At 45.7% G+C, this 24,282-nt stretch overlaps 1 long non-coding RNA gene across 1 annotated transcript; it reads left to right on the forward strand.

Annotated features, from left to right (window-relative positions):
* Positions 1-23,608, forward strand: LOC309547070. Its single transcript, XR_014224954.1, has 3 exons — positions 1-60; positions 16,430-16,549; positions 23,473-23,608. It is a non-coding gene; the product is annotated as an uncharacterized lncRNA (long non-coding RNA).
* Positions 23,609-24,282: the final 674 nt, after the last annotated feature.

Below are 24,282 nucleotides of genomic sequence, written 5' to 3' on the forward strand. Positions count from 1 at the left end.
CAGGTGGATGAAGAGGATACAGGAAAGATCAGACCCAGCAAACTGGACATAGAGCTATCCGTATGTACTTCATAGGGTTTTGAGATTGGGTTGAGACTGTAGAGAACTCCTGGGGAAAATATGGCAGACCGTTCTTCAGATCAGATGAAATCATTTCAGGAGACTATGCTGGGGTTACATGTGCAAATCTCCTTGCTACTGAGTGATTAACTTCTTGTTACCCATTGCTTTATTAGTTCACCATTGAATTCAGTTTGCTAAGAATGACGATGCTGACAAGAAATAAGTATTCCTAAATGATTGTGTAAGGTAGAGTTGTAACCAATGTCAGTTTTTTTGCCACCTTTATTCCATTAGGGAAACGTATCCCTTCCTGTGTCCCCATTGGAGGATTCCCTCTCTATTCCTGTTCTGATGGCAACCCAAATTTTTCACTTTAATTTTTGTCGATCCGGAACAAATATAGACATTAATCTCCATTTGTTCTGAATGGCACCTCAATATTCCTTGTCACCAGACATGCACCAATAATGTGTGCTAAGGGCCTGCTTACACTATTGCACTGCAGTAAACTGCACATTACCATAACACGTGTCGCTTGCCTTTGTAAAATTTATTCTGAATGGAACTCCACTATGCATTGTAATGCACTTTTTTAGTGCACCAGTGTGAACAGGTTATAAAAGGCAGTATTTTCATGTGTTAAAAAAAAAAAAAAAAGTTTTCGGGAGGGGAACCTTCTACTAGCCTTTCTTCTTGCTTCCTCAATATTCTCATCCTTCCTCCTTCTGACAAGATCCAGGAAAATAATGAGCACTCCAGACCTTGGTAGGCCTCTTTCACATGGGCGCACTGCCCGACGGAGTCTGTTCTGCTCGGCGGGGGATCGATCCGCCGATCCCCGCTGAGCAGGTGGATGATAGCTCCGTCTCCACTCTGTGTGCAGGGACGGAGCTCTCAGATCCCCGCTGTCCTCTATGGGGAGATCGGATGAGAACGGACCGCTTGTCCATTCTCATCCAATCCTCCAGATGGATGGAAAATAGGGTTTTCACCCGTCCAGATTTCACGGACAAGATCGGAGAGCAGCGGGTGTCAGCGGGCATGTCACCGCTGACATCCGCTGCCCCATAGGGATGCATGGAGCATCCCTTTTTCAGGCGGATTAGATTGTCTGTGTGAAAGGGGTCCAAGGATCATTTCCTCCACACAGAGCTCCAGGCTCCACTGCTGGACGCTATAGGTGCATCTGATGTCTGGTTCCCCCACTGTGCTTTGTGGTTTCTTCTAAAGGCCTCTTCGGCACTATTGTGTCCTAGAGGGTAATGGGAGGAACCACAGTGCCCAGTAGGGGACACTCCTCTTGCAAACCCATTGTTAGGCCCGGTATCTGAACCCACAACCACTACTGTGTCCAGCAGTGGCCTTACTTGCTGAGCCACTTAGGATGCTGGACAGTTCCATGTCTAATCCTTCGGACTTTCTTGACTTGTCTCTTGTTTCTGAAGAACTTTGAACTCTTTGCTCCTCCTATGATGATCCTGAGTTAAGCCATGTCTCTGCACTTCCTGTTTGCCAGATTAGTGTGCTCTCTCAAGCCGATATTTTGTTAATTTGCTTACTTAATTTGCTTACCTGCAGCTGTTCTTATCATCACTACCACTGTTTACCAATTGTTCCTCGACTACGCTCCCGCTTGATCCCAACCTGCAACCACTTGTACCGACCTTTTGCTTGTTTACTGACTACCCTTCTATTTGATCCCTGCCTGCTATAGGTGATAATGGACCCCGGCTTGCTCACCTCAAGTTCTTGTGAATACCAGTTACTGGCAAATAAGCAGGGGCCCGTGACATTTGTCTGGGGGGCCTGCTTATTTGCTTATCATGCAATATGGTGGAAGCTTCTCTCTTGCTATAGCTACTGGTCTCCAAGCATGACCCCCTGCATGTGATACCCAGAGTTTTAGGAAAGCACTGGCCCCCAGAGCTCTTCAACAGAGCAACATTTTAAGTCCTGGTGTATTGAATAAGCAAGTATCGAGTGCTTTTTTTCACCAGTTTTATTTCTTTCAGTCAAAGCTGGGTCACTATAAATTGAACCTATTTAAAAATAGAGGATGCTATTGACATTGAATATAGATGCTGCAATAGACAGAGTTGTATAAAGTACTCAAAACCCATACTTGAGTAAAAGTACAAGTGCTCGATCAAAAAGTGACTTGAGTAGAAGTGGAAGTGCTCGATCAAAAAGTGACTTGAGTAGAAGTACTAAAGTATTCAACATTTTTTGTACTTAAGTATTGCAAGTAGTTTTTTTTTTTAAATTTTGCTACTCAAGTACTGAAAGTAAAAGTACAAGTACTGTGTTGTGTAGTTATTAAAGAAAGAAGTTAAAAGTTTGAACATCATATTGTTTTTTATTATTTCAAATGCAGCTTTTATTTATACATACAGTAGCATTTATTTTCGTATGCGCTGATAATACACATGTTTTGAGCTTCATGAAACCTGCCATCTACTGTTCTGGCAGTGGTAATTTTTATAATTGTAACGAGTAACTATGCAGCACAAAAAAAAAATATCGGAGTAGAAGTATTGAAATCACTGAAAAAATGTAGTGAAGTAAAAGTGGAAGTAGGAGAAAAAAATTCTACTCCAGGAAAGTACAGATACCGCCTTTCGGTACTTAAGTACAGTAGTGAAGTAGTTCTACTTAGTTACTATACATTGCCAATAGATGCATTGAAAACATAACTCGAGCACATTATTATATTCTCTATGGCAGGGGTGCTCTACCTTGTGAAGAGCGAGGGCCACTCAAGTGATTTGGTAACTGGTTGAAGCCACAATAAAATTAAAATGGTTCAGAATTTTTAATTTTGAATAGCCTAATGAACATTTTCCCTCCTTCAGCTGCTGAATTCTGCAGGGAGGGAGAGGAGGAGAAGCCGGCTTTCGGCAATTTGCAGGAGGAAATTGGAGAAGATTGGTTCCTGTATATGTTCAACCCCCCCCCCCCCCACAGCCCCTCCTGTCCACGTGTAAAACAATGTGACAGGGAGGCCACACAGAGCCCGCTGAAGCATGGGGCGGGTCCACCATTGCGACCCTTGACGATACACCAGTGGTTGGGGGGGGGGCTGTGGTAAAAACACACCTCGACTATGGGGTTTTTACGCCCCCCCCCCAAAACCACAAATGTAAATGAACACTTACTGTCCTGAAACCCCTTTAGGGCTGCTTTCACACATTGCGTTTTACCTATACGTTACCATAGACTTCTATTATATCTTGCAGGTGTGGTGCTCTTTCAGAAAGTGCATCAAGCTCGTAGCTTAGAAAAGAAGAGCACTTCCTGGTTTAAGGTCGAGGGCCACATCAAAGGGCTTTGAGGGCCACAGGCTGAGAACCCCTGCTCTATGGTGTGAAGGAACCCTTGGCGTAAGAAGAGATCAGGATTCTTTCTAGTCGCTGTGCTGTCCACCCTTCCTCTACTCCTCGGCCTTCTCCTCACTGCATCATGCTCTGTAGCCAATGGAGGGACGAGCAGAGCAAGCAAGGACAGACGGCACAGCGACCTAGAGGAATCTAGGTCACCTTTTCCTACTTCAGCTACCCACATTTAACTGCTTCAGTGCCAGAGCTTTTTTTTTTTTTTCCTCGGATCTACACGTTACCAAGGGAATTTTTAAAGAAACTCTTTAGAATTCCATCATGCCGCCACTCCACATGACAAATGTTGGTGAGGGTGACCAATTCATGTACCCCATTGTCAACTGGCAAATAAATTTGTGACCCGCATCTCATGCGGAAGAACACAGACCGGAATCATTTTGAAAAAAATAGTTACAGAAGATGTCTTGCACTATAAATATTGCTTTTGCTCGAATGATCGCGGTGATGCCTCACATGTGTGGTTTGGTGTGTTGTTTACATTTGCGGGCGGAACTTGCGTATGCTTTTGCTTTGGCACTGGAGCATGGAGGGATGGGGCACTTTAAAAATTTTATTTTTCTTTTCTTTATTTTGTTTTTTGATTTTTACACTGTCCCTGTTTTTTTTTTTTTTTTTTTTTTTTTTTTTTTAAATAAATAAATTAAAAAAAAAAAATTCTGATCACTTCTTTTTGCTGTCACAGGGAATGTAAACATTCCTTGTGACCATAATTGGCAGTGACAGGTACTCTTTAAAGAGGTTGTAAACCCACATTTTTTTTTTTTTCGCCCTGAAAGAGAAACACGCGATGCATACTAGCTCATTATGAAATACTTGCCTTAGAACAAGCCCCCGCCGTGCCGCCCGCTTACCTCTATGACAGGCGACATGTCCAGTCGCCCGTCTTCTGGGATCGCGGCATCCGGCCATCTGATTGGCCTGGAGCCGCGGTGATGTCACTCCCACGCACGTGCGCGGGAGCCGACGGTCACGGCACGGGGCTCTGAAGGAACGGCACGAGCAGCCGTTCCTTCAGAGCTCATGCGCCAGTGACGTCACTGGCTGTATGTAAGGTAAATATCTCCTAAACGGTACATGTTTAGGAGATATGTACAGTACCTATAGGTAAGCCTATGATAAGGCTTACCTATAGGTACAACTTGCAGAGGAGGGTTTACTTCCTCTTTAAGGAGGGATCGGGGTTCTTTAAGACCCAAAACCACCTCCTCTGCACTTCAAAGTATTAAAAACGCTAAGATCAGCATTTTTGAAATTTTCAAATTTTTTAAAACTGGTGTCGTTGGCTGCCAAGTAAACGGGAAAGGACGTCATGACATCACTTCTGGGCTACTACATCAGAGACACTTCTAGATAGGATCACAGGTCTCTGTGACCATTTCACAAGCCCTGCCTCCTTAGTTAGAGACACGCCCCTAGGTACACATTTAACCCCTTGATCACTTACTGTGTTAACCCCTTCCCTGCCAGTGTCATTATTACAGTAAAAGTGCATATTTTTAGCACTGATTGCTGTAGTAATGTCACTGGTCCTCCCCAAAAATGTAAGTTAGGGGTGCGATCTGTCCGCCGCAATGTCGCAGTCCCGCTAAAAATCGCTGATCACCGCCATTACTAGTAAAAAAAAAAAAAAAAAACGTAAAAATTACATATCTTTCACGTAGTTTAGAAGCGCTAGCGCTAACTTTTGTTAAAAACAAAAAATCCCAATAAGCGTATTTTGATTTGAACAAAAATATGTAGCAGAAAACAAATTGGCCTACAATGTTAAAAAATTTTGGCTGTACTTAGGTTAGTGGGTAACTTAAAACTTATCATCAAAGCATTTAATTCTCAAATTTCCCAGTAGAAGCAATGAAGTCTTCAAAGTCACTATCTCGGTTGCTCAGCTCCCCCTCTCCCTGTGCATCGGCTCAGTGTTTAAATTAGAAGTAGAAGATCGCTAAGTTACTATTTAGGAGGGGGATCAAGTAAGAAAATAGCTTTTGAGTCACTGCCGAGAGGGAGGAGCAGGGTAAGGAAAGCTTATGGGTCACTGGTGGGGGGTGGGGGGGGGGGTAGCAAGATAGCTAGTGTCGCTGCTGGGAGGGGGAGGAGAGCTGCTGATTCACTGCTCTTAGCCAGTAGCAGAGTTGTTGCTGGGAGAGGGAGCTGAGCTGCTGAGTCACTGCAGTGAGGAGGAGCTGAGCTGCAAAGAAAATGACTTGAGTGACTTTGCGCTTTTGTTGTAATCACTGAGAATGCAAACTATGTTTACACTTATTTATCCAACTGTATCTGCCAAATGCTATTGCTACATTGATGGGGCTGCACAATTAATTTTTAGATCATGTGACAACACTGAAAAATGGCACTTTGCTACAATGTAGTGATTGTACAGTTTGTATAAAAGTGTAAATTTGCTGTCCCCTCAAAATAACTCAACACACAGTCTAAACCGCTGGCAACAAAAGTGAGTACGTTCCTAGTGAAAAATGTCCAAATTGGGCCCAAAGTGTCAATATTTTGTGTGGCCACCATTATTTTCCAGCAATATCTTAACCCTTTTGGGCATGGAGTTCACCAGAGCTTCACAGGTTGCTACTAGAGTCCTCTTCCACTCCTCCATGACAACATCACTGAGCTGGTGTATGTTAGAGACCTTGCGCTCCTCCACCTTCCGTTTGAGGATGCCCCACAGATGCTCAATAGGGTTTAGGTCTGGAGACATGCTTGGCCAGTCCATCACCTTTACCCTCTACTCCTTTAGCAACACAGTGGTCGTCTAAGGTGTGTTTGGAGTCGTTCTCATGTTGGAATGCTGCCCTATGGCCCAGTCTCCAAAGCAAGGGCATCATGCTCTGCTTCAGTATGTCACAGTACATGTTGGCATTCATGATTCCCTCAATCAACTGTTGCTCCCCAGTGCCAGCAGCCCCCCTTCATGACACTCCCACCACCATGCTTGACTGTAGGAAAGACACACTTGTCTTTGTACTCCTCACCTGGTTGCTGCCACACACGCTTGACATTATCTGAACCAAATGCGTTTCTCTTGGTCTCTTCAGACCACAGAACATGGTTTCAGTAATCCATGTCCTTAGATTGCTTGTCTTCAGCAAACAGCAGGCTTTCTTGTTCATCCATCTTTAAAACAGGCTTCCTTCTGTAACGTCAGCCATGCAGACCAATTTGATGTGGCGTATGGTCTGAGCACTGACAGGCTGACCCTCCCACCCCTTCAACCTCTGCAGTAATGCTGACAGCACTCATACGTCTATTTCCCAAAGACAACCTCTGGATATGATGCTAAGCACGTGCACCTCTTTGGTCGACCATTGCGAGGCCTGTTCTGAGTGGAACCTGTCCTGCTAAGCTGCTGTATGGTAGTGGCCACCGTGCTGCAGCTCAGTTTCAGGGCCTTGGTAATCTTCTTAAAGCCTAGGCCATATTTATGTAGAGCAACAATATATTTTTTTCAGATCCTCAGAGTTCTTTGCCATGAGGTGCCATGTTGAACTTCCATTGACCAGTATGAAAGAGTGAAAGCGCTACCTCCCAAATTTAACACACCTGCTCCCCATTCACACCAGAGACCTTGTAATTAGGGTTGAGCGAACACGGACTGTATTATTCGTGTTCTTACCGAATAATTGGATTTTTGTTACCCGAACACAGACCCGAAAACTTTACTGTATGTTCGGGTAAAAATCCGTGTTCGGTCATTTTATTTCCGGGTTTTGTATGCATTGGCGCGCTTTTCATGGCGGGCTTTCAACAGCCAATCAACAAGCGTTTAACTGGTGTGCCTTAAGCCATCCCAGCCATGCCTACAAATGTATTAGTAGCTGTGATTGGCCATCTGAAGCATGTGACCAAGTCTTTATAAGTTCAAGACGGAGCGCCGCTGCGTCATTATGCTGTAGTTCAGGGACAGAGCACACATCATACGTGCTGGCTGCTGATTAGGGACAGACAGGCAAAAATCATTTGTGTCCGAATAGAATTGAGGGACAGGTCGGAGTGTTTTAGGCAGGGCGAGTTGTAGGGAATTTTAGGGCGAGGCTGCTGATTTTTAGGGTCAGTGTTCTACAATCGATTTTGCTGTGTGTGGGGGGGGGGGGGGGTTTGCAGTGACCGATCTTATCAATCCTTTTAGGGAGAGGCTGGAGATAAGCAGGTGTCAGTGGTCCACATCGATTTTGCTGTGTGTGGGTTGCAGTGAACACAATCTTTTTTGCCCACTGAGGAGGAGGGAGAAAAGTATTTTTTATCAGTCCACTGTGTGCAGCTTTTTTCCTTCAGTGCTGCTGTGCTGACTGTGATAATACACTGCTGTGTTCACATGTGCTATTATTGAGTGATTTCAAAAGTTATACACTTTTTTTTTTTTTCTATTCCACTATTCAATATACACCCTTGGGTTAAAAAAATTAAATTGTGGCATAGTCTGTACTAATCTAGTTAAAAATTACAAACTTAAAAGGGGAATTTTTTTTTTTCCCTCCATAGCCTGCAGCAGAGCTGACTGATATAAGACACTGCTGTTCACATGTGCTTTTGATAAATCACCAATTTTATATCATATTTTCTATTCTGTTATTCGATAAAAACCTTTGGGTATAAACAATTAAATTGCGGGATAGTCTGTGTCGGTACGTGTGAGATACACCTTTCCAATTTTTGGGGTGCATCTCATACTTCCGAGGATTTGAGGGTGCTACCTGTTCCGAACTCCTCCTACTCCTCATCCTGCCTTTGCGGGTACAAAAAATAGTAATTGGGGCCTAGTCTGGTTCTGTACGTGTGAGATACATACACCTTTTTTTTTTATATTTTCTATTCCGCTATTCAATCTACACCTTTGGGTATAAACAATTAAATTGCGGGATAGTCTGTGTCGGTACGTGTGAGATACACCTTTCCAATTTTTGGGGCGCATCGCATACTGCCGAGGATTTGAGGGTGCTTCAGTCTGCCTTCTGCCTGTTCCGAACTCCTCCTACTCCTCATCCTGCCTTTAGGGTACAAAAAATAGTAATCGGGGCCTAGTTTGTGTTTGTACGTGTGAGATACACCGTTTTGTAAAATTATTATTATTATTATTATATTCCGCTATTCAATATACACCCTCTTTGAGTGTAAAAAATTAAATTGCGGGATAGTCTGTATCGGATCATGTGAGATACACCTTTTTAAATTTGTTTGGCGCATCTCCTTCTACCACCGAGGATTGCAGGGCGCTTCAGTTTGCCTACTGTTCCCAACTCCTCTTCCTCATCCTGCCTTTAGGGTACAAAAAATTGTAATCGGGGCCTAGTCTGTGTTTGTACGTGTGAGATACACCGTATTATAAAATTTTTCCTATTCCGCTATTCAATATACACGCTTTTGGAGTGTAAAAAATTTAATTACGGCATAGTCTGTATCGGTACGTGTGAGATACACCTTTTAAATTTGTTTGGCGCATCTCCTTCCACCGCCAAGGATTGCAGGGCGCTTCAGTTTGCCTCCTGTTCCGAACTCCTCTTCCTCCCTTTAGGGTACAAAAAATTATTTACAGAAATATGAGGAGACCGTCAAATAGGGGCCGTGGCCTGGGTCGTGGTGCTGCTTGTAGAGCTCCTGTTGCAAGGAGAGGACGTGGTCGATCTGTGCCAGCTACACGCACAAGTGAAACACCTTCCTCAAGTGTGAGTAGGCGACAGAACCTGCAGCAGTATTTGGTAGGGCATCATACGCCTCTAGAAGTGATGAGGCCAGAAGAAGTAGAGGCGATAGTAGATTGGTTTGCTGCTGATAGTGCCTCCAGTTCCTTCACATTGTCTCCCACCCAGTCTACAGCAGAAAGGTCAGAGTTGGCACCTGCAGCCGATGTCCAACCGTCTTTCACCTCACCCCCTTGCAAATCAGGCAAGCAGTCTGAGCCCCAAGTCATGCAGCAGTCTCTTCTTCTTTTTGAGGACTCTGTCAGCAGGGTTTCCCAGGGCCATCCACCTAGCCCTGCCCCAGAAGTGGAAGAGATTGAGTGCAGCGATGCCCAACCACTTATTTCTCAAGATGAGTACATGCAAGGACCATCGCAGCACGTCTCCGATGATGACGAAACGCAGGTGCCAACTGCTGCGGCGTTCAGAATTGTGGAGACCGACAAGGAGGGCAGGGGTGAAGACTGGGTGGAAGATGATGTGGAGGACGATGAGGTCCTCGACCCCTCATGGAAGTGAGCTGAGTAGTTTTGGAGGAAGAGGCGGTGGTCGCACAGAGCCACCAGCACAGCAGAAGAGGTAGCAGGGTGCAGAAGCGGAGCGGCCGTGCCCTAGACACTACGCCTGCTACTGCCCAACGCAGCAAGGGAACGAGCGCACCAAAGCCAGCTCAAAGGAGTTCTCTAGTGTGGAAGTTCTTTAATAAATGTGCTGATGACCGGACACGAGTGGTTTGCACCCTGTGCAATCAGAGCCTGAAGCGACGCATAAACCTTCTCAACCTGAGCACAACCTGCATGATCAGGCATCTAAGGCAAAGCACGAGCTGCAGTGGAGTAGACACCTTCAAAACCAAGAAACGTCTCTGGCTCATCCTGCTTCTTCTTCTGCTGCAGTCTCGGCCGCTCCATCCACATCTGTAGTGATACCGGCACCTGCCACCCCGCAAACAGACGATCTGTCAGCAACACCACCACCTGGGTCACCAACCATCTCCACAATGTCCCGTGGAAGCGTTCAGCTTTCCATCTCCCAAACACTTGAGAGGAAGAGGAAGTACCCCCCTACCCACCCGCGATCCCTGGCCCTGAATGTCAGCATTTCAAAATTCTTGGCTTTTGAAATGCTGTCATTCCGTCTGGTGGAGACGCACAGTTTTAAAAACCTTATGTCGGTGGCTGTCTCACAGTATGTCGTGCCCAGCCGCCACTACTTTTCCAGGCAAGCCATCCCTTCCCTGCACAACCAAGTGGGGGAAAAAATCAGGTGTGCACTGCGCAACGCCATCTGTGCCAAGGTCCACCTAACTACCGATACGTGGACCAGTAAGCACGGTCAGGGGCGTTGTATCTCCCTAACGGCACACTGGGTAAATGCAGTGGCGGATGGGCCTGAGGCGGATAGCAATTTGGCGCATGTCCTTCCACCACCGAGGATTGCAGGGCGCTTCAGTTTGCCTCCTGTTCCTAACTCCTCCTACTCCGCTTCCTCATCCTCTCCCGCTGCTCATCCGGACAGCGTAACACCTTCACCACCAACTTCAGCACGGCTAGGGGTAAACGACAGCAGGCAGTTTTACAACTTGCCTGTTTGGGGGAAAAACCACACACCGCGCAGGAGTTGTGGAGGAGCATGGAACAGCAGGCAAATGAGTGGTTGCTGCCAGCGAGCCTCAAGCCCGGCCTGGTGGTGTGCGATAACGGGCGAAATCTCATAGCAGCTCTGGGCCTAGCCGGTTTGACGCACATCCCTTGCCTGGCGCATGTGCTGAATTTGGTGGTGCAGACGTTCCTTAAAAATTACCCCGATATGTCAGAGCTGCTGCAGAAAGTGCGGGCAGTCTGTGCGCACTTTCGGCGTTCTCACCCTGCTGCTGCTCGCATGTCGGCGCTGCAGCGTAACTTCGGCCTTCCCGCTCACCGCCTCATATGTGACGTGCCCACAAGGTGGAACTCCACCTTGCACATGCTGGAAAGACTGTGCGAGCAGCAGCAGGCCATAGTGGAGTTTCAGCTGCAGCACGCAAGCGTGAGACGCTCTGCGGAACAGCACCACTTCACCACCAATATCTGGGCCTCCATGTGAGACCTGTGCCTTGTTGCGCTGTTTTGAGTACTCCACCAACATGGCCAGTGCCGATGACGCCGTTGTCAGCTTAACTATCCCACTTCTATGCCTCCTTGAAAAAACAATTCGGGCGATGATGGAAGAGGATGTGGCACAGGATGAGGAGGAGGAGGAGGAGGAGGAGGATGAAAAGGTAACATTTCCAAGGCTTTCAGGGCAGTCATTCGCAAGGGGCTCCGAGGGTGGGTTCCTGCACCCACAAACGCCAGGGACACAATTGTCCAGCAGGGGCACAGTTCTGGAGGAGGAGATGGAGGAGGAGATGGAACCATGTTAACAGCAGGGTGGCACCCAGGCCAGCTCATGGCCATCACTGGTGCGTGGCTGGGGGGATACAGAGGACACAGACGATACACCTCCCACAGAGGACAGCCTTTCGTTGCCTCTGGGCAGCCTGGCACACATGAGCGATTTACATGCTGCAGTGTCTCCACAACGACCGCTAAGTTGCCGACATTCTAACTTGTGCTGATTACTGGGTGGCCACGCTGCTGGATCCCCGTTACAAGGACAATGTACCGTCCTTAATTCACTCACTGGAGCGCGATCGCAAGATGCGCGAGTACAAGCGCACGCTGGTAGACGCGATGCTGCTGGCATTCCCACCTGACAGCGGGGCCACAGTGGAAGCACAAGGCGGAGGAGGAGGAGGAGGAAGAGGTCTCCAACGCAACCAGGGCACCGGCAGCACCTCAGAAGGCAGGGTTAGCATGGCCGAAATGTGGATAAGCTTTGTCAGCACGCCACAACAAACAGCAGCACCAGCAGCTCATATGGAACGTCTTAGCAGGAGGCAGCATTTCACCAACATGGTGGAGCAGTATGTGTGCACACGCCTACATGTAGTGAATGACGGGTCTGCCCCCTTCAACTTCTGGGTCTCCAAATTGGGCACATGGCCTGAGCTTGCCCTTTACGCCTTGGAGGTGCTGGCGTGCCCTGCAGCCAGTGTATTATCTGAACGGGTATTTAGCACGGCTGGGGGCGTTTATCACAGACAAGCGCAGCCACTTGTCCAGAGACAATGTGGACAAGCTCACGTTCATTAAAATGAACCAGGCATGGATCCCACGGGACTTTTCCGTACCTTGTGCAGAATAGCGATGGATACCGACCTTACCCAGCCATTGTTCTATTTTTGCTCTTTCTCACTCCTTTGGGGTGTACCCTCATTTAAAATTTCTGAAAAAAAGCAGTGTTGGCTACCTCGTCCTCCTCAGGGCCAGATTAATGTAGGGGCTATTGGAGCTGCAGCTCCAGGCCCCTACCTTTTAATATAGGCCCGGGTTGGCCATATTCACGGTTACCGCTCTTCTGTCACTTGTAAACACAGAAGTCTGGCTTCTATGCTCGCTTCCCCAGGCAGCTCCCTCAGAACCTCCCCACACAGCACGAAGGCCGGACAAGGAGGGACAGTTGCCGATGCATGGATGTGTTTATGGGCTTCAGAGACAGCATCCCATGTTGAATTAGGTATGCATGGCTGCACCCTTCCTCCTCTGGGTGCATGCTAAGGCACGGCCCTTAAGGCCCTTTAAAATCCTCAGCACCAAGCCCATGATGCTCTTAATCCGGCCCTGGTCCTCCTCCACCGCCGCTTCCACCTACTCCGCCCATAGGTGTGCGCAGCCTATTGCATTATGGTGTGCACCCCAAAGTTTAAATACACATGCATGTGTTTGCCTACATGTACATGGCCCCGATACATTACTCTCCCTGCTGGCAAAGTGAAATAGAGCAGAGCAGGTCTGAGGGAGATCTTTTCCATCTCCTCACTGGCAAACAGAGCGATAATTCTAATGTGCCCTAGGTGATTAGGGTGTGCCCAGGTACACCCGGCACACCCTGTGCGCACGCCTATGACACCGCCACATCCACCACCACCTCAACCTCCCTCCTACTCCATATGGGCCTCGTCCTTCAGAGATGAAGAACATTGTTTTATTTTTCTGGTTTTTTTTTTTTGTTGTTTTAAGTTATTTCCCTATCCACATTTGTTTGCAGAGCACTTGCCATGCTCTTAACTACGTTTTGCAGCACTCTAGCCCTTTCCTTTGGTGTTTTAGAGCCATTTTAGTGCCTGAAAGTTCGGGTCCCCATTGACTTCAATGGGGTTCGGTGTCCGGGAAAAGTTCGGCAAAAGTCCGTGACACGGACCCGGACTTTTTTTTCAAGTTCGTCCGAACCCGCCGAACATGGACATCCAGGTGTCCGCTCAACCCTACTTGTAATACTAACGAGTCACATGACACCGGGGAGGGAAAATGGCTAATTGGGCCCAATTTGGAAATTTTCACTTAGGGGTGTACTCACTTTTGTTGCCAGCAGTTTAGACATTAATGGCTGTGTGTTGAGTTATTTTGAGAGGACAGCAAATTCACACCGTTATTCACACCGTTATTAAGCTGTACACTCACTACTTTACATTGTAGCAAAGTATAATTTCTTCTGTGTTGTCACATAAGATATAATAAAATATTTACAAAAATGTGAGGGGTGTACTCACTTTTGTGAGATGCTGTATATATTTTTTTAGCAGAGACCCTAGAGAATAAAATGGCGGTCGTTGCAATATTTCATGTATTTGTGCAGAGGTCTTTCAAATGTAATTTTTGGGGGAAAAATGCACATTATTTAAAAAAAAAAAAAAAACAGTAAAGTTAGCCCAATTTTTTTTTTGTATAATGGGAAAGATGATGTTGCACCTAGAGTCATGATCTTTATTCTAAGCAAAAAAAATTGTTCCCATTGTATCCAGAATCGTGCAGCTCTACTGCATGATTAAATCAGAGTATCCAGCCAGCTCTGAGACCCATAGCAATTGTATGGTCTACTATGATTATAGTTAGATCCTTTTATTTATAAAAAAAAAATGTGTGAAGGGGAATTCCACTTTCAATGAGCCTATACGTAAAATATATTGATAATGAGTAAAAGGCAAGTTTACATAAGAACCCTTAACTTCAGAAGGGCAGACTTTCCAAAATTGTACTCGTTGATGGAAAGGGTAAACTGGGACCGAACCCTGGGATCCCTGACCACAGAGGAAAAATGGGAATGCTTTAGGAATATATTAAGCAAAGGCATCTTGCAGTGCATTCCTATGGGAAATAAATTTAGAAGAGACAAAGCAAAACCTGGCTGGCTAAACCATAGCGTTAAAAATCTTATTAGGGGAAAAAAATTGGCCTTCAGGAAATATAAATCAGAAGGCACAGTATTGGCTTTCAACCAATACAAGGAGGCAAAAAAAGAAGTGTAAACATGAAATCAAGATGGCTAAAATAGACTTTGAGAGACAAATAGCGGAGGATAGTAAAAAAAACCCAAAGAAATTCTTTAAGTATATCAACAGCAAAAAAACTAGGGCAGAGCATATTGCACACATAATTAACGATGATGGGAGGATGGTTACAGAGGACACTGAAAAAGCAACCGTGCTGAATGCTTTTTTTCTCGTCAGTCTTTACACAAGAAAAGGAGGGGTACACTGACCATGACTGTATGGTTAGTAGTAATACACAGGACTTGCCACTATGGCTAACAGAGGGTGAAATCAGGGAAAGGCTGGACACAAACAAATCACCAGGCCTGGATGGCGTACATCCGAGAGTACTCAAGGAACTCAGTAAGGTTATATCCAGACCACTGTTCCTGATCTTTGCGGACAGTATTAGGACAGGAGATGTACCAGGGGAGTGGAGGAAAGCTAACGTGATTACGATATTCAAAAAGGGTCAGAGGCATATCCCGGGAAATTATAGGCCTGTCAGTCTGACATCAGTAGTATGTAAACTTCTGGAGGGGATGATAAGGGACTAACTATATCGTAGAGTTTGCTAAGGACAACAGCATCATCAGTAGTAACCAGCACGGGTTTACAAATGGGCGTTCTTGTCAAACCAATCTCTTAACATTCTATGAGGAGGTGAGCTGTGAGCTAGATAGGGGCAGACCAGTGGATGTGGTGTACTTGGATTTCGCTAAGGCGTTTGATACAGTTCCCTATAAGCGCTTAATTTATAAAATAAGGTCTGCAGATATCGACAGCAGGGTTTGCTCTTGGATATGGAACTGGCTAAAAGGACGTGTCCAAAGGGGGGTAATAAACAGCGCATACTCAGACTGGTCTGAGGTAGTAAGCGGGGTCCCCCAAGGCTCAGTCCTAGGACCAACCTTGTTCAATTTTATTCATAAACGTCATTGAGGACGGGATCCGTAGTTCAATATCAGTTTTTGCAGATGACCCAAAATTAGGCAGGGCAATAACAGCACAGCATGAAGCAGATATCCTACAGTATGACCTGGACAAAATAACGGAGTGGGCAACGACTTGGCAAATGAGGTTTAACGTGGAGAAGTGTAAGGTTTTGCACTTGGGGACTAGCAACATAAAAGCACAATACACGTTAGGAGGGGAACCCCTGGGAGAATCAAAAATGGAGAAGGATCTGGGAGTATTGGTGGATGATAGACTAGGCAACAGCATGCAATGTCAAGCGGCAGCTGCCAAAGCCAGCAGAATATTAGCATGCATAAAGAAAGGGATGTATTCCAGAGATAAGACTATAATCCTTCCACTTTATAAAACTCTGGTCCGACCGCATCTGGAGTATGCTGTCCAGTTCTGGTCACCAGTCCTCAGAAGGGATGTGTTGGAGCTGGAGAGGGTCCAGAGAAGGGCAACTAAACTAATTAGGGGATTGGAGGACCTTGATTATGAGGAGCGTCTGCAATCGCTTGATTTATTCTCCCTGGAGAAGAGACGCCTGAGGGGGGACATGATAGCAATTTTTAAATATCTCAATGGGGATCTAGGCTTAGAAGAAAAGCTGTTCAGTCGCAGGGATTGCATGAGGACTCGGGGGCATACAATGCGATTAGAGGAGAAGCGTTTTAACCTCAGGCAACGTGGGGGGTTCTTTACTGTTAGGGCTACAAGATTGTGGAATTCTCTACCACAAGAGGTGGTTTCTGCAGGTAATATGGTGGCTTTCAAAAGACTACTAGACGTACATCTCAAGGATCAGAACATTCAGGGGTATGCGAGATGATTACAGCTACACACACCTACACAGGTTGAACTGGATGGACTATTGTCTTTATTCAACGTCACCTACTATGTAACTTTGTAACTATGTACTATTCTCCTTCTAGGAGGAAGATGACAAGGAGAGAATCCGGAGTATCATTGCGGCCAGACAGCAAGTACTGCTAGAGAACATGGTCATCTGTGATCAAATGCTGGTTCAGCTGCAAAAGCTCAAAGCCTCCCTTGCTGTAAGTATCTAAGACTAACCTTTGGCCACTGATGGCTGATCATAAGAGGTGAGTCAGCCCCATTTTGCAAAGGGTCCTCCAAGTGAACTTATGTGATCACATCCATCCCCAAGTCACATGACTATTCTTTTCCTTCAAAGGAAACCTTTCACGGAAGAACGATGAAGACTGACTATACTGTGCTTTCTTTCTGAAGATGCTATTGGCCTGGCAATCATTTTGATCCTCTTTGTTTTTACAGCAATATGAAAGACATTAACCCCTCTTACCCATAACCCCCCCCCCCCCCAAAAAAAAAAAATTGATATAGCTCTTCAAGGAACCATCTGAAATGTAAATAACCATTTACAATACAATGGCGTATAAACCTATTATTATTATACCCAAACAATAAGGTATCGAGTGCATCCATAGAATAGCTTAATATGTATTGTAGTAGGTAGTCGCTTTGTCGGGTCTTATTTAGGCCCAGTTCAAACTGCTGTGACTTCATCGCGACTTGCATGTGACTTCTTTAACCACTTGCTGACCTTATACTGCAAATATTCAGCGGCAAGGTGGCTCTCCTGCACAGGATCACGTACCTGTTACGTGATCCTGCACTTCTGAGTCTGGGGTGTGTGCTGCCGCCGGCCCGCTTCCGCTGTGACTAGACACAGCGGGAGCTGTTTGGTGGGTATGGTGGACTCTATTTCCGCCGGGACACCCACTGATGCTTCAGTAGACAGGCAGAATGGCAGTCTGCCTGCAGATTGCTGTTCTGTCCCTACAGAAGACATGGATCAGTAAAGCCTCGTACACACGCAACGATTGTTGGCCGTGAATTTTCGGCCAACGTCCGATCGGCCGATTTGTTGGCTTGTTAGTATGATGCTTCCGACCACTGACTCCGACTTTTCGGCTGAACAAAATCTGGTGTGCATGCTATAAAATGTTTGTTGGCCGTCAACAGAACGGCTGATTTTTCCTTCAGTCAGTACAGATTTCGGCAGACAAAATTCAGATGAGCAAGTCTGGGCATGCTCAGAAAAGACAAAACACACGGAAAGTAAACCATCACATGGCATCACTTCTGCAGTCGGCTGCTATTGGCCGAGAAAATTAGTGTGCAGTCTTTTGCAGTTTTTAACAGACACGACAGCCCTGGACAAAAGACGGCCGATCGTTCGGCCGACAATCGCTATGTGTGTACGGGGCTTAAGTGTTCCAACTGTCTGCTGCAATATTGCAGTCCTGCTATAAGTCGCTGATCGCCACTATTACTAATAATGGTGGCGATCAGCGACTTGTAGCAGGAAATCAATAAATAAAAATGTCCTGTAGTTTGGTTTGCGCAAAAGTTATAGCTTCTACAATCAATATACGCTTATTGGGATTTTTTACCAAAAACATGTAGCAGAATACATTTCAGCCTAAATTGATGAGAAAATTTGATTTTTTTTTTTTTTGTTTTTTTTTTATTGGCTGTTTTATAGCGGAAAGTAAAAAATATTCAATTTTTTTTTTTTTTTTTTTAAGTTGTCGTCACTTTTTTGTTTATAGCGCAAAAAATAAAAAACACAGAGGTGATCAAACACCACCAAAAAAAATCTCCACTTGTGAGAAAAAAAGCCAAACATTTTTATTTGGGTACAGCATCCACAGTTGTCAGTTAACCACTTGCCGACCAGTCACGTTGACTGTACTGCGGCAAAGGGGTTCGTTATCGTCTGGCGACGTAGACCTACTCCTGCTGTATTCGGTCACAGCGGGAGTCGGGCCAGGGGAGGAGCGGCAGTGATTACCGCCGCTCTTCCCCGATCGTCGGGGAATCGAGTGTGGAGATCCGCCTGCTTGTGTAAACAAAGCGGGCGGATCTCCTAAGTGACAGGCAGGGTCAGATTGCAGGGTTCAGCATAGCTGAACCTGCGATCTGTCCCTGTGTCACTCAGTCACCTCCCCCCACACACGTTAGTAAGCACCAGGCATACATTAACCCCTCCCTCTCCAATAAAAATTAACCCCTTCCCTGCCAGTGTCATTTTTACAGTAACAGTGCATATGTATAGCACTGATTACTGTAGTAATGTCACTGGTAACCCCAAAAATGTCAGTCAAGGGTCCAACCTGTCCGCCAATATCTCGCAGTCCCGCCAAAAAAAGCGCAGATCGCCGCCATTACTCGTTTAAAAAAAAAAAAAAAACACCAAAAATGACAGAAATCTTTCCCTTAGTTAGTAAATGCAATAACTTTTGCGCAAACCAATCAAAATACGCTTATTACGATTTTTACCAAAAATATGTAGCAGAAAACAAATTGGCCTAAAATGATAAATTTTGATTTTTACATTTTTGGGGGGGGGGGGGGGGATTTCATATAAAAAAAAAAATTGAAAAATATTGTTATTTTTCAAAATTGTCGCTCTTTTTTTGTTTATAGCGCAAAACTTAAAAATCGCAGAGGTGATCAAATACCACCAAAAGAAAGCTCTGTTTGTGGGGAAAAAAAGGACGTAAATTTCGTTTGGGTACGGCGTTGCATGACCACGCAATTGTCAGTTAAAGTCGCACAGCGCCGAATCGCAAAAAGTGGCCTGGACGTACAGCAGGAAAATCCTCCGGTGGTAAAGTGGTTAAAGTAATGCAGTGCTGTATCGCAGAAAATGGCTTAGTCATGAGGGGGGGGTAAACCTTCCGAAGCTGAAGTGGTTAACAGAGGTCAATGCAAGTCATATTGAGATCAGACCAAAAGTAGTGTAGAAACCTTTTTCTTAGTTGGAGTGACTCATTAGAACAGTTCCATTGCAGCTAATGAGACGCGACTTGTCATGCAACTTGAGAGTTCAAAGTTGCATGACAAGTCGCGGCAGTGTGATCCAGGGCTTAACCTGACATACAATGTTGATTGCTTCTAACATCCTAGACTTTCTAGTCTGAAGGGATATAGCTTAACAAGCTTCAAAACTAAACAATAAACACTCTGGGATTGATTTACTCAAACTGGAGAGTGCAACATTTGGTGCACCTGTGAATGGTAGACAATCCTTCTAGACAATCCTTCTAACTTCAGTTTATTCAATTAAGCTTTGACAAAAAAGAACTGGAAGCTGATTGGCTACCATGCACAGCTACACTCTCCGGTTTTAATAACCAGTTGCCCCTTGGACTTGCTTACAATGGACACACTTACCATGAATAAAGAAAACACTCCCAGCTGGCATATATGGTGTGACGAAACACATAGGGCGGAGTGATGTGATTGCATCATTGCGTAAAAAGTTACTGTACAAACACCATACATGCAAGCTGGGAGTGTTTTTCTTCTGTGCATTTTAATTTATTCATTGTAAGTGTGATTTTAAGGTTTATCAAACCAGGTTTTTAAGGGTTTTCCACTATGCGGTTAATTTATCTTCCTCCTGTTGCCGTAAGTATGGAAGTGATAACCTTTTTGAACACTGTTTAAGGGAGGAATGTGAACGTTTTCACCTTGGAAGATTCTCTTTTTACATGGATGTTTTCACAATTCGTTTGTGTTTCATAATTGTATAGTTTGAAAAGCGCAACACTGTATTATTATATATGTGTGTGTGTGTGTGAAAGACAGGGGTGTCAAACTCAATTTCATCGTGGGCCACATCAGCATTATGGTTCCCCTCAAAGGGCCGGTTATATCTGTAATATTAGATGTCCAGAGCACCCCACGCCTCCTTACACCCTTACATGAGATGTCAAGTGCCCCCCCCCCACCATCAGAAGTCAAGAGGCTCCCACCCTTCCTTACATCACAATGCACCCCCTTACCTTGTGCTACTTCCAGGTGCAGGTGGATCTGGGAAGAATAAGAAAGTACAGGGTCTGGAGGAGGACCAGATGAGGGCTGGAGTTGGCTTACAGAGTCTGCTGAATGCTTAGACCAGGGGAGGCAGAGACAAGGTGGTGTTGTGGCTGCACAGAGAGGTGCAGGATCTGTAGGAGGAGTTCTGCCCTCCTCTCTGCTGCAGACTGCTGAGAAGGGGGGATGGGCAAAGACAAGCCTTTCTGCAGCAACACAGAGAAGCACAGGATCTGGCAAAGAAGTTCTATCCTCTTTGTTGCTGGCTACTGAGACAATGTGGAATCAGAGACAAGGGGGGTGCCACAGCTGCAGGTGTAAGGTGTAAGGGCCACCCGAAATGGCCTGGTGGGCTGCATTCGGCCCGCAGGCCTTGTTTGACACCTGTGGTGTAAGCGTTCTGTCCAGGAGGAAGAACCCATGGAGAAGAGGAAGGGCCCATTCTGAGGTCTTCTGGACCACCCAGAAGACCTCAGAATGAATGACTATATACACATTTTAAAAAAATAGTGGTGGCGGAGGCACAAAAAAGTTGGTGCTGATCTATTTTGTGCATCAAAAACTCTGTAAAACTACAATTCTTCTCTGGAGAAACGTAAAACCCTCATGTTCTGCTTAAAGTGGAGTTCCACCCTAATTTTATACTTGCCTCCATCTTCTCGCTCTGGGTCACCTGAAAAAGAAATGGATAATCACATTTTTTTTTTTTTTTACTTACCTCGTAGCGAAGAAAATATACTTACCTTACTTCCTTCTTCCTCCTTCCTTGGCCGCGGTCCGTCGTCACTTCCTGGCTCTGCAATGATTCCTGGGAGCTGAACGTCATAGCTCCCAGGAATCATTGCGCCTGCACCGGCCCCGACGTCAGTTCCGGGGCGCGCGCGTCATCCCCTTCTAAACAGCTTCTGGGCATGCCCAGAAGCTGTGGAGGGATGACGCGCGCGCACCAGAAGTGACGGCGGGGCCGGCGCAGGGCATCGAGGGACCGAAGAAGGCGGAAGAGGACGCCGAAGAGGATCTCGCTGGCTTCAAGCTGCCCACATCTGAGATGGCAGCGCTGGACAAGACGTTTTCAAGATAAGTATTTGTCCTAACAGGTAAGTGCAACCTGGGACAGATCAGAGGCTAGCCATTGTGGAATGCACTAGCCCTGACTGTCCCTGGGGTATTTAATAAAAAAAAAAAAAAAAATCCAGGGTGGAACTCCGCTTTAAGATACATCTGCCATATGCAAACTAAATCTTTTTAAAACTAAGCTCATAATACCCCCCCCCCCCCCATATGCCTTTCTCTCTGACTTTTTCATTAAGATCAATAATACAACTACAGAACCCTAGCATGAGGAAATGGACTCATAATCTTAGACTCTGGCCTTTTTTCTTTCAGCCCCCAAATTCAATCACTGGTTAGAGCTTGTAGTCTTCACCTTCATAACATCCCCTCTAAAATATGCCCCTCTCTGCCAATCCCTCGACTGCCTTCCAATCACCCAACAAATAAAATTCTAACATAAAGCCATTTACAACTCGCCCTCAAGCTACATGACCAGTCTTGTCTCAAAATATCACCCATACCATCCTCTTATCTTCCAAGACCTCTGCTCTCCAGCTGCTTTGGGCCATAGGCTAACCTTGTCATACACAACATGTATTTCCATGTGTAGCACCCTCCCAGGTAGGTGCTAGAGTGAGCGTATATAGTTTTTGGGTTCTCTGCTTGACAGGGAGACAGCTGGGCAAATATTATATGCTGTCTGCCTAACAGAGAGCTGTGATTGTTTAGCAGAGGCTGCTCAGTATGCTCTGGTGTTGCTCATGCTGTCTTGATGTTTCACACTGGTCCAGTAGCTATGGAGTGTATTGGACAGTGGGTGAAAACCTAGCAGATGGGAGCATGGAGGTCTGTACAGCCCTGGTCAATTAGAGGGAGGATGTGCCCCAAGGCATGCCGGGTAACTGTATTTATATCTGAAGATCACATGTACATCTACAAGAAGAGGTACAGGTGGGGAGGGGATGCTGCCTCTCCCCCAGCACAAGCTGCCATTTGGCCTCAGGTGGTTGACCTGAGGGCCTGAAACATTCAAGTTGCAACCCATGGTTCTTGAGAGAGTTGACTGAGGGAGGATGTCCATGGATCCTGTCTGGTACTACTGAGTAATGCCTCGTACACACGCAACGATTATCGGCCAACCAATCGGCTGACTTTTGTCCAGTGTTGTTGTGTTGGTTGAAATGTGCTCTAGACTGCACACAAATTTTCTCGGCCAACAAAAATCTACTTCAGAAGTGATGTCATGTGCTGGTTTACTTTCCGTGTGTTTTTTCATCTCTGAGCATGCTCAGTCTTGCTCATCAGATTTTTGTCTGCCGAAATCTGTACTGACTGACGGAAAATCGGCCGTTGTGGTGATGGCCAACAAAAATTTTATAGCCTGCACACCAGATTTTATTCGGCCGAAAAGTCGGAGTTGGTTGTCGAAAGCATCATACTAACAAGCTGAAAATCGGCCGATCGGACGTTGGCCGAAAATTCACGGCCAAATATCGACGCGTGTGTACGGGGCATTAGGCTGCTGTGTGTGCTTCAGGAGCCTTGTGAGTACAGACCCCCACAGGGGATCCTTGGGACTTGTGCTGTTAGATCCCCCTCTGGGTGTTGGAAGTCAGCTACTGGGTGCAAGCTAAAGGAGATATTGGCTAGTCTCTTGAAGAGGCATCGTTTGCAGAGTTCCTTCAGCTACAGAGGGACTTGTTCATCCCATAAAGCTGCTGTATGTTCCTGCTGTTGATCTGCTATACAGTTCTATTGAGAGAGTTGTCCTCACCTGTGAATAGTTTATTTACAGTATCCTACTAATTCCCTTCTATCCAAGTTCTCCAAATAAAACACAAAAAACAAATCCCCTACACTGGTCATTGAAGATAATGAGCAGAAGAGTGTGTGCCCCTGACTGTATCTGGCCATGGAGTAATCAGTGGGAGGCCCGGGCAAACCAATATCCAAGAGGCTCCTGCGGGGGTACGGCTACACATGCAACCAATGAGTTTAGTGGTGTTGGGCTGCTGCCTCTCTAACAATAACCCGTTTTTGTTTCTGATGTACCCAGCAGGGTGAGGCGAACATAGACACTGAAAATAAAATGATGGCACCGGAAGAGGGTCAAGAAATATCAGAAATTCAAGACTACAAAAGTCCAACTGGGACACAAGATGGGGAAAACTCTGCAGCAAGGCCAATAGAAAACAAACTTGAAACAGAAGATGAAGCCAAAGAAGAGCTAGATGATGAGCTTGATGACACCTTGCAGCACACGGAAAATACTGCTGCCTGAAACTTTGTCAGCTCAGCCAGCATCGTGATCCCCAGATGGCATTCGCTGCTCAAAAAGTTGTCCAAAAAGAATCCATTGGGCTGGCTTGTGTATATAATTTGGATTTCCAATCATCCTGCTACTGGCCCAATCTATATTTTTTAATTATTCTGGTAATATTTATAATGAATAAACATTAACTTGAAGACATTTGGTGTGTTTTGTACAGTGTTCTGCCCCAGCTACACGTTTCCCTGCATGTAGCTCGGCATGCAACTAAACCCTCCCAATTCTGCAATATCACAGGGAGTGTCGTTTTAACCACTTCTGGACCAGAAGATTTCCCCCCTTAATGACAAGGCCATTTTCTTGCGATTCGGCACTGATATTTAAAGGACAATTGCGTGGTCGTGTGACGCTGTACCCAAATAAAATCAAATGTCCTTTTTCCCCACAAATGGAGCTTTCTTTTGGTGCTATCTGATCGCCTGTGCGGGGTTTTTTTTTTTTTTTTTTAATGCGCTATAAACCAAAAAAAACGACAATTCTGGAAAAAAAAACAAAACCTAAACTTTCACGTTCTGCTATATAACATCACCCCCCCCC

Source organism: Pelophylax lessonae, assembly GCF_965119305.1.
Source record: "Pelophylax lessonae genome assembly, chromosome: 2".
Lineage (NCBI taxonomy): Eukaryota > Metazoa > Chordata > Amphibia > Anura > Ranidae > Pelophylax > Pelophylax lessonae.